The sequence below is a fragment of the Polyodon spathula genome, chromosome 2 (genome assembly GCF_017654505.1).
Source record: "Polyodon spathula isolate WHYD16114869_AA chromosome 2, ASM1765450v1, whole genome shotgun sequence".
In the NCBI taxonomy this organism is placed as follows: Eukaryota; Metazoa; Chordata; class Actinopteri; order Acipenseriformes; family Polyodontidae; genus Polyodon; species Polyodon spathula.
Window position 1 is genome coordinate 55,330,093 of NC_054535.1, and position 12,588 is coordinate 55,342,680.

Sequence of the window (12,588 nt, forward strand, 5' to 3'; positions counted from 1 at the left end):
TTTCATTTGCTTGTTCAGCTACAAAAAGGCACAAGTAAACCTCACGTTACTACTTTATGAAAACATGTCTATGGCCACTGTTTAATGCGAAGAAACGACAATGGCAAGGAATGAAAACAAAAGTAAAAAATAAATAAAATGAGCTGTCAACTTTATGTACTGTTTATTTTGGGAATAAACAAAAAAACATTTAATTTGAACTGCTGTTTGGCATCCTTTGTTTTGTAGTAAGTAATTCAGTGGGGTAAAGTAAGGCCGTCACAACGTATTCTTTACTTCTGGGATATTTTTCTACTTTAATGTGTTACATAGCATAACATATTGCTGTAAAATAAAGACACATACAGGGGCCACGCCCCCTGCCCTGCTGCTATGCTGTCCCTGGCTGCGTACAGCACAATATAATGGCTTTTATTACTTTTTGAAAATGAATAAACGAACGAATATTTAAATTGAGTGAATATCCGAACATGAAAATCCTGTGTTCGTCCCAGCACTAATTATTTTAGCCGTCTTTGTTACCATTATCCCAAGTGATTAAATTGAACAGGAATTAAAAGTACTAGTCTTAGATTTGTGAAAGTTTGATCTTTTTTTTTTTTTTATTATGCAAGCAGCATTACATAATCCTTTTAAATCAGATTTAGAAATGCTAAGAAAAACATTGTCTTCATACCAAATACACATTTCAGAAATGCTGTAGTGAATTATGGTTTCAATCACATAGCAGTATTGCCTCTAGTCTTTCCAGTATTCAATGCATCTTTCTACACATCGGTCTGGCATAATTGGCTTTTCCAGCTGATAATAGATCAAAACACATGTGATGCATCACTCATGCCTGTTTAACAGTGGTAATTTAGACAAAACAGCACTTTTAGAAGAAGAAACATTTTTCCAGAACCTGCAAATCTCCTTGTTTCATGTGCCTGTACTTTACTGTCATATTGTACAGATTCATATCCAAGTGTATTATCCTACTCTTACTCTAAGTCCATCAGTATGTCATCCTCTCCCCCCATTTACTGTATTTCAGAGCTTTTATCAAGTACTCTGCTGATAGTCCATTTGTCAGTTGAACCTGCCAGTTCAATGCAGTATAGGGCAACTACAGTAAAAAGCAGAATGTTGACTACAAAAGCAGAATTTATACAAATGGACAAAGAGAAATTATTTTTTGAAGTAATTGCTTACTTAAAATGGTATCATTTTTCACATTTTGGTATTTTTTTACCTTAAACTACCATCAAGGTCTGGGATCAATTATATGTGTGTACCATTTTCCTTTTTATTTGAAACCAGCTTCCCACACAATTCACACTCATGTTACTGTATGTTTAGCATGACGGCTGTGTTAGACTCATTAGACAGGGTTCTGATGACAGCGTGACTGTGTACATTTTAACCAAAATACCCTCTGTAGTAAACAGCCCCTAAATGAAGTTCTGCTGTTCCTACTTTTCTGGAAATTATCAAATTTAATTTGTTACAAGTAATCTGCAATTGGCCTACTGAATTCTGAAACTGGAACTAATCATTGAACTGCTGATAAATTTTAGTTCTCTACCTATTGTAGCACATTCAGACATGCACGCTTATGTCTTTATTAATATAACAAGGAGACAGATTGAAGATGAATTGCCCATTTAGCCAATCACATCGTCAATAGAGCCTACAGTAAACACTGTGCAGTAGAACTATAGTAAATAAATAAACAAACACTGTGTGTAATTATGTCATCACATGCACTTGCTTTTTCAAGGAGCATTTGATTGAATTTCTAGAGAGCTGTAATTGTATATAAATAAATGTATGCTGTTTTTAAATGTAGATGTATATTTGCAGATCTATTGTGTATTGATATTTGTTTTTTTGTATATTCTTTTGTACTTGCATTGTAAGAGTATGTTATACTGTATCTATACAGCGCCCTGATATCTACTGGTGAGTGGCACTTTAGAAATTTTGAATAAATAAATACATAAACAAATAGATAATATGTATGTGATGGCCAATATATTATAACGTGCTGACATACTGATAACATTATTTTCCTTCAGTCTCGTTAAGCATTCTATGAGATAGTGCACCCCTTGCAAAAGTTGCATAAACTTTGCTACTTACTAGATATATACAGCACTACACTTAATAAAACATTGAATACAACATCTGGTTTTGTATACACTCATCGTTAATTTTGTAATACGAGTAAAACATTGTGTGAATAACTATGCCTACAGCAAAAGTACAGATGTGGGAAAAGCTTGCAAAGAGGAAAATGTACAACATGTGCTTGTTTCTTCTAGTTTTAAAATGTTAAAGTCAAGGTTTTTTTCATCATCTCCCCTTACATCGCACTGCTGCGCTGAAGGGGTGCGGATCATTCATAAGGTTGAAGTAAGGAAAAATTTTACTGTGCTTTTAAAACTTTGCATCAGTGATTAGTGCTTGTCATGCTGAAAGGTGAACTTCCGTCCCAGTTTCAACTTTCTTGCAGAGGGCAGCAGACTTCTTTGTACTTTGCTCCATTCATTTTCCCTTCTATCATGACAAGTGCCCCAGTCCCTGCTGATGAGAAACATCTCCATAACATGGTTTTTTTGGTTTCATGAGACCACAAAACGTTTTGCCACATGGCTACAGAATCTCCTGAGTGTTTTTTTGCAAACAAACAGGATTCAAGGTGGGCTTTCTTGAGTAATGGCTTCCTTCTTGCCACCTTACCATACAGGCCAGATTTGTGGCGTGCTTCGGATATTATTGTCACATGCACACTTTGACCAGTCTTGGCTATAAAAGCCTGTAGCTCTTGCAAAGTTGCCATTGGCCTCTTGGTAGCCTCTCTGATCAGTCTCCTTCTTGCTTGGTCATCCAGTTTGGAGGGACGGCCTGATCTAGGCAGGGTCTTGATGTGCCATACACCTTCCACTTCTAAATAATCTTCTTGACAGTGCTCCAAGGGATATTCAAGGGCTATTTGATATTTTTTTTATACCTATCCCCAGAACTGTGCCTTTCAACAACTTTGTTCAAGAGTTCTTTTGAAAGCGCCTTGGTGCTCATGGTTGAGTCTTTGCTTTGAAATGCACTACCCAGCATTGGAAACCTAAAGGAACTGCTGAAATCATGTGAATCACTACAATTTAACACAGGTGGAGCCCACTTGGTGTGTGATTTTGAAGGCGATTGTTTAAACCTGAGATAATTTAGGATTGCTATTACAAGTGGGGTGGACACTTATCCAATCAAGCTATTTTTTGTTTTTTTAATTAATGTTCTTCTTTAAAATTTTACAATTAATGTTCTATATATATATAGTATATATATATATATATATCTCATATATATATATATATATATATATATATATATATATATATAATTTTTTTTTTTTTTTTTCATTTTAAATTCCGGGCTATAAGGCAACAAAAGGTGAACATTTTGAAAGGGAGTGTAAACTTTCTATAGACACAGTGTGTGTGTGTGTGTGTGTGTGTGTGTGTGTGTGTGTGTGTGTGTATATATATATATATGAGAGAGAGACACACACACACAGAGTAGGTCACATATCTGGCCCCCTGTGGGCTGGGGTATAGGCAGATATGTGAAAAAGTAAGATTTGCAAACATCTATAGAAAGTGACATTTACACATGTATAAATAGGTTAGGGAACAAAAGCAACACGTAAACTGCTTTAAACACGGAGAAAGTCTTTGCTTTAAAAGTAATCAAACGTAAACAAGATTAGATTAATTAGGTTACAATACACAGTGTTGCTATGCGGTTTACTATAAGCTTTTTAAAAAAACAAACAAAAAAAAAACGGTAAATCTTAATATCTCTGTCACAGTACTTTGCGCTCTTTCTTGACATTGCCAACCAGAGTCGTAATTAGAGCTGATATTCTACCGAGGTCTAACTTAGGTTTCAAGCTATAGCTGGCAGTGTGTGTGTGTGTGTGTGTGTGTGTGTGTGTGTGTGTGTGTATATATATATATATATATATATATATATATATATATATATATATATATATATATATATATATATATATATATATATATATATGGACACACACACTTGATATTTACTATTCAACCTCCAAAATCTATGTTACACTGCAAACCAACAGAGAAAATTAAGGACTCTTGTACTTTACCAGAATTTTTACATGAACATCAGCCAACAGGAAATTCGGTTTAAATATTGCTTCGTCTATTTTAAACAAACGGCCATTAAGCATTGTGTTTATGAAGCTTGCTTTGTTTGATTCAAATGCATTTAAAACCTACAACAACACGCAGCTAATATCTGCAAGTGTGCACTCCATCATATAAACACATTGCATAATAAAAAGAGTAAAACACAAAGCTTTCTCAATTGGTGTACTGAAACGTCACTGTTACATACAGAAGACTTGACACACACACTCAGCCTGTCTCTCTTAAAGGGGAACGCACCAAAAGGCTGATTGCTATAACGCTTTCTTTCTGTTTCCATCGCGGACGCTGCACTTGCTGCCAATGCCATCACTCTCGTAGCCTAATTTTAATATTTATTTATTAATTAATTAATTTAGCGAGGCGGTTAATTGATCAGGACGGTTACACTACCAGCCTATGACGTCGGAAAAGTTTTTTCACATATCATAATATTATATATATATATATATATATATATATATATATATATATATACACACACACACACACACACACAAAAGTTTATTAACATTAGACATTTTGTAGGGTTCTGTCTTGTTTCAACTAAATATTTGTAACTTTTGTTTAGTTTCAAATGTTAAATTTCATGTGTGTGACAAGACTAGGGTTACCATTTTTCAGATCCTCAAAAAGAGCACGCTACCCAGGGGATTGCTGACTGGCATGACCAATTTGTGTTTACGGTTACTCTTTTGTTGTGCAAAATGAACACGGAAAAGCTAAAATTAAACTAAACTGTAAAGTTTATTTCTACTTTGAAAAAAAAAAAAAAGCCTGGATCAAAAATACGTGTAACTTTTTACAGTCAGTACTCTATTGCTTAGCAATCAAAAAAGCCTTTGTGTCAAATCAGTGCACCAAACATTCCTTCCCACTGTGCTTCTTTGTGTGCCCATGCATATTTCTCTGCACAGAGTATCTTTCTCAGCAGTGGTTGATTGCTCATCAGGTAGCTCTGACAGTCTTTGCAAGATGTGTGCCTGAAGTTGTGCTGTACAAGCAGGATCCCTTTTAGAGATTCAACAGTCATGCTGTTCCTTTCCTTTGTTCACTGGCTTCGCAGCAGTGAAAAAACTCGCTCTGCATTTGTGAGAGAGAACAGCAAAGAACTACAATCTTTAACAGTTCTGAGTGACATTCAGCGTTTTTAGACCTGTGGAAATGTTGGTCCATTTTGGTGTGCTAGCAAATTCTTGAACTCTTCATCGCTTTTGTAACCTTCCACACATTATCTTGAGGTTGCGGAACTGATCAAAGCACTTATCTAAACAACAGAAAAGCATTTTTAGTTTGGAATTCACCTTTTTTACATTATCATCTGTGACCTGCTGCAGTTTGTTCAAGCAACATTTACATATTGTAGTGATCTCGGTTCCCGCAGGCAGGCGCATCACATAAGGCAGGCACTTATGTCTTTGTATGTGATTAAGACACCTACCAGCCCTGCTGCTGCCTTCCCCCGTGCACGCTACAATATTTTAAGTGATTGGAAACTAAAACTTTTAAAGTGCTTTTTTTAAGAAAATACAATTCTTAAACACCAATATACTAGTAGAATTTTAATAGGACACTGTATTTATCTTACCTACTGGTTTTTAAACTTCAGCGTTTCCAGAAATACATTTAAAGGGGAATTATCATACCTCCCTGTGATAGAGAGAGAAAGGATAGATGCTGCAAATCTCCCTCCCGATTAGAAAGGGTGCTGTGTAAGGGGGAAGGTAAGCTGCCTCCTAGAGCTGCCACCTCCGTGGTAGGTGGAAACCGGAAGGTGACCATATTAGGAGGGGCGCGTAGCTGCAGGTACTCAGGACGATTCCATTGCAGTCAGCTGCGGGGCAGCCCTCTATTAGGGAAACCATGGCAACGCAGCGACTGCGGGGAGGAGTTTGCTGGGTACAAAGGGGAGCAGCTACGTCAAAACCTCCCCTTACGCTGATAATGAAAATAGACGGTCGGAGCCTGTATTGCTTTGTTTTTGGAATTACTTGTGTTTTGTGTTGCAGAGGAGGAGCGAGCCGCGGACCGATAAAACACAGAACACGTCCCTGCACTGCGCTGCACAGCACAGTACAGCACAGCACAGCATAGTACCGCACCACTCACGGCACCACGCTTCTCAGCACCAAGAGCACTGCGTGCACGGAGAACGTGGGGATGGACAAAGTCCCATTTTTGTTTACTTTTTATTTTCAACTAAGAAGAGCTGCTGCGTACCCCCCACTACCATTGCTGGTAAAGGGGTGGACTTATTTGTGGTGTTGTTTTGTTATTTTTGTTATCATTAAAACAAGCACTGTTTTGGGAGAAAGATTGTGTGGACCTGCTTCATTCACTGCACCTGACCACACTCCCATTAATATCTACATTGTGCCACACTCATAGCATTCAGGGATACATTTTAACATGAAAATTGGAACGTCTCAAACGTCCGTTGGTAGAAGTACAATTTGTCAACACAATATGTACATGTAGCCATTTTGTTATGCAAATCTTCTTGATTCATTTGTGTATTAGGGGCAACTGATTTAAATAATTCCTATTTATTTATTAATTTGGCAGACTACTTTATCCAAGATGATTTAAAAGTGTTACAGGACAATACAAGGTTACAAGAACAATATGTATATAATATATAGGCCTATATAATTTTTATTTATTTATTTTCAGTTTTTTCTAGTGCTGGCCAAAAAACAGAAAGCTCAATCAGATCTTTCTTTTGAATTGGTTACATGTTTTGACACAATGTACATATCTGGCTTGTTTAACAATGTGTGTTATATTATAGTTTACCAAACAGGTGTTTTGTTTTTGTTGCTTTAGTGGACTTAATGGAAATATATTCTGTGCATGCAAAAAAAGAAGGGCTATGCTGTTTTATCCTGTTTCAGTTTACTATATTTTATATTACACGGTGCATTTGTTTGAAGCAAAACTAAAGGATTGCAGAGCACTCTACAACGCAATAAACCTTTTGCTGATCACGAAACACACACTCTCGTCTCTCAGTCTATGAATGAGCCGCTGCAGTTTAAGTTCCTCCATTTACAAACGTTTGATCAAGCTCTGATCCAATTGTGATCCTGCTCTGAAGCAAGATCGAGTTAGGATCAGATTTTGGGCTCAAACTGAGCTCTGGGTCAGCCCTGATCCTTTTAGTACAAACCAATTTGTCACAGAAGCAAGATCAAATCCTGGATCCAGTACGACTGGCCCCAGTGAACAATACAACCATACACCATCTGTGCAGGCGTGGCGCTATTAAGCCACACAGGGAATTGCAGTTCTACAAGCATCAGCAGCAGCAAAAGGGCGAGCAGGCAAAATCCATCCTGATGGAGATTGGAGGCCCAAAAAAGAAGACATATTTGGGGGAAAAAAACGGACGTATAGTAACCCTATACTAGACTAGCAGCTGGGTTTTGATTTTTGTACTACTTTTGTGTGACTGAAAATCTGTCAACTAATATATATATATATATATATATATATATATATATATATATATATATATATATATATATATATATATATATATAGTCTTCACTTTAAAATGGCACAGATTGCAATTCAAAAGCCTGTCTCTATAATTAGTTATTTTTTTTTATGCAGCAGAGATTGATCAAGAGACCAACAAAGCAGGCACTGTATCATAAATTGCTACAGGACCGAAACATATTTGAATGTTCTGAACTTCCTAATAATCTTAATAAGTAGGTGAAATTTAATTCTAGTGGGAAAGGTTTTAGGTAATATTCAGAACAGTGTGACATTATGTGCTGTAATATTATCAGATATTCTCTTCCACTGACTTTTAGAATTCTCTTGCCTGGAGCAATTCTATATTTTATTACACTATTTTCTGGGCAATTAAGTACTTTGAGAATAAAAAGAGGGTGGTATAAACTGTATCTCTTAAAAAAAAAAAAAAAAAAAAAAACATAACTGACTACATGATTCCTATAAAATGTTGCAATATACATATCTGTGAATTTAAAAACATAGAGCAATTTACCACTTAAATAAGCAACTTCCCTTGAACCCCAACCTCTCTTATTTAAAGATTAGATATTACTAATATTATGAGCAGAGCGATAACTGAGTCGCACATGCCTCTCTGTTGCTGGAAAACTGTTCTCTGTATTAGAGATGTGCAAATCAGTTCCTTTGAACCAGGTACCCAGTACCTGCTTTGGAACCGACGGAACCCGTACCCGTCCCGTCCCCCCACACACACACAGATTACCGCACAAAAATATGTCTCTTGTTGATTTCATCTTGTTAGTAAAAAAAAAATAAAAAATGGGAACGACTTTGAATAAAGTTCTCTCTGAAGCATAGCAGCGTAACCTGAGCAGACATATATCTATATTTCTTTCACGATTTTTGTTTATGCGCTAAAAAAAAAAAAAACTCATGCGTATGAAAAAAAAAGCATAACTGTGATGGAAACGGGATAACGATAAACGAGACTCTGTTAATTCATGTGAGCAAACAAAAACATGTAAAAGTTTGATAGGGGTGGATAAAAATGTATCCTGTATATAAATGATGCGCACAAGTGCAATGAAAATAGTTTTGAAACTAATTTTATGAGCGAGCTCATATTTTTTTCAGTTATATAGTGGTATTTGCGTGGTCAATGGAACACATCTCCACACTGGCGGGGCACTTAATTAAAACTTAATTAAACGAAAAAGTCTACCTGCAGCCATAACAGTACAGTCAGCACTCACATATTCAGAAATTTTGATTTCAGTGATCAGAAAACTGGTGACGGAGATGGAAATCACACTATATATATATATATATATATATATATATATATATATATATATATATATATATATATATATATAAAATGGGGATTGATTTTATTCTTAATACAAGGATGGTAAAACAAGTATCTGAGTAATGAATATCCGAGTGCTGACTGTAGTACAGTATTTTATATTAGAATACAAAATGATACACTTTTCAATTTGTTAGTTTTTCGTTAAGCAAATGGAAAACTACAACGCGGTATGTAATTCAATATGTTAACGTAACATCATTTAGCTGATTTATTTGACATTATGAAGCTAAATTGGTTAATTATATAGGGCGATGTAATATAAAACTTGCTTGAGGACCATCGGACAGAGTAGTTCCGTTAATTCAACTTAAATAACACATGGGCTATCGTATGCAGGGGTCGACACAGTCATGTTATATGATGGACACGGGCGCTGGAACTAGGGGTGCTGGGGGTGCAGGTCTTCATTCAATGGCTTTCAGCATTTAAAACTTGTTCGAATGCCACTGGATGGACACCTTACAAAATACTGACCTCACTCGTTGACAACGTCATATTTCATGTATTTTAGTATTATGTACATTATAATATAAAATAAACATAACTCATAATGTTGTACTCGCATTAGTGATGCACCATCCGACTTAAACCACATAATTTTCTGTACTGCATAATTATTTTGTTCATTTTCCAAACAATTGAATATGGCTGCACTCAGATTTTTTTGCATTACAGCATGCAAATATTTCTGTTAGGATCCAAAACTATGTTGACTCCTATCACTTTGGTCAGTGCTTTCATCACACATTATGCTCACAAATGGTAGATCTACCACTGATTTCAGGGTTTTGCTGAAAAGGTAGTTGTCAATTTTCTCAGTCTTTCTGGTAACAGTTTATGCACTACAGTGCAATCTTTGGAAGGCAGTGGAACTGGGGTCAATTTTTGAGGCAATTTCTTTTAAGACGCTACCTGTTGTAAATTGTAACAGATTTTGCCAAACTATAGTGTTGGCAAGACAGAGATCATTATGTGTGTCTTTTTGGTCTATGTTTACAAATGCTAACATACACCTGACCCTCCTGTTTTCTTTTGCTTCTCTTACAAACAAACATCTGCTTTTGTGCTTCAAACATGTGTCATATTTTCAGCATCTTTTACACCATGTCACGATATGCTCTCTGGTCACTGTAGATTTTAATCGGGGGGGCTATAACTCATCACGCTGGCCAGATGGGTTAGTGAGTGCCCTTCCTCTTTGGCTGATTATGTTATCTAGGGCTTTCACAGCATAGTTGAACCTGCCAGAGTCAGGGGACCCCGCTGTAGTTCATCTTCAGAACCCGTTGTCACCCTCATGCCACTTTAAAGTTGGACTTTAGGAGGGTAAGTCTAATATATACATTGCAAAAGTCTTAGACATGTTGCATTGTTCTACTCTGATGCATTATAAGCATGAACAATTTACTCAAAGCCTCCACTAGTATTTTCTACTTTTCTTGTTGTAACAACCTTGACTTGCACAAAGAAGGAAAAATATTGAGTAAAATAGCTCGCATCACCAAAAAGCTGACTAACTAGAATGGGCAATACTTGAAGATAATATCCTTAAGGAACAGGAAGAAGACAAGCATTTTTTTTTTAAATCAATTTTTCTTTGCCGCATGGTTGCTGAACAAACCAAGAGTGCTTTTTGGCAACCTATATTCACGACAGATATGCCTGCGTTACTCCTTTTTTCAAACAATCAATAGTTTCCAGATTTGTTGTAACATAAAATGATTTTTGTTCTGGAGGCAGTTACATAGTGCACGCTTCTTATTAAGACAAAAAGTTGACTTCACTGTGAGGTGGCATCCTGTGCATACAGACCGGTATGTTGACAGTGTGTGTATATTGTAACAACAACCCTAAACACTGTAAGAATGAGCCTTCAGTCGATTCAGGGCCAAACTCTATATTCATTACACTTAAAAATGATTAAGGACAATCTGCCAAGTGTTAACTAATAATTAACAGGTTGCTGTGGGCCATGACCTAATTACTTTTTAAATGGAATCTCAGGGTGGAACTATTCGCTGCTCTCTCTGCTTCACAACAACAACAGACACACCTCCCGTCACTGGTCTTTAGTCCCAGTTAATCCCGCCTCGTCCCACCATGGCCAATCACTAGCAGCTCTTGTGGTCCGTGCCTGTCGCCCATAAGCTGTTTGACTGATGTGAAAAACATCCCCTCTTAATCCAAGCATTCCTGCACTTCACAGGCCTTACATACACTACAATATTATCTGGGCTATTTCTGGGGTCCAGGGGTCAGGTTCGTTATAGCCGCAGTTTCATAAGAACATAAAGTTTACAAACGAGAGGAAGCCATTCGGCCCATCTTGCTCGTTTGGTTGTTAATAGCTTATTGATCCCAGAATCTCATCAAGCAGCTTCTTGAAGGATCCCAGGTTGTCAGCTTCAACAACATTACTGGGGAGTTGATTCCAGACCCTCACAATTCTCTGTGTAAAAAAGTGCCTCCTATTTTCTGTTCTGAATGCCCCTTTGTCTAATCTCCATTTGTGACCCCTGGTCCTTGTTTCTTTTTTCAGGTCAAAAAAGTCCCTTGGGTCGACACTGTCAATACCTTTTAGAATTTTGAATGCTTGAATTAGGTTGCCGCCTAGTCTTCTTTGTTCAAGACTGAACAGATTCAATTCTTTTAGCCTGTCTGCCTATGACATGCCTTTTAATCCCGGAATAATTCTGGTCGCTCTTCTTTGCACTCTTTCTAGAGCAGCAATATCTTTTTTATAGCGAGGTGACCAGAACTGAACACAATATTCAAGATGAGGTCTTACTAGTGCATTGTACAGTTTTAACATTACTTCCCTTGATTTAAATTCAACACTTTTCACAATGTATCCGAGCATCTTGTTAGCCTTTTTTATAGCTTCCCCACATTGTCTAGATGAAGACATTTCTGAGTCAACAAAAACTCCTAGATCTTTTTCATAGATTCCTTCTCCAATTTCAGTATCTCCCATATGATATTTATAATGTACATTTTTATTTCCTGCATTATAATGAAGACCGTTAAAGCTGTTATATGTATGTTTTCTAGAAATGTGTTTGTCTTGTTGATGGAAACAGCTTATAAATGCAGCATTTTCTACAGAAAACAAAAAAAACAGCTTAAGAAAGAAGGTAAGAAACATAGAATTTATCAAATAATAATATGGGTCACACTATATTATCACACAAAAGTAGGTCTCTCATTAATTTTGAGTTAGCAATGCACTCCTGGCTGTGCAATACTGTTCAAAACCAACTTGAGACATATTATTGTGGGCTAATATATTCTGAACCATATACTAATCTTTTTGTATTCTGACCCATGTATATTGTAAACCGGGCTTCACTCCCATGGTTCATTTGCCCCTTTTAAAGCAGACCCAGACACACAAGTTTGAAGTTTCAAGTGCTTACGTGCACGTTTAATAATACAAAAATAAAACAAAACCTTTCTGAGCACGATCTGAACACAGGAACAGCCCTTTCTAGCCCGAGGCAGCTAACCTGT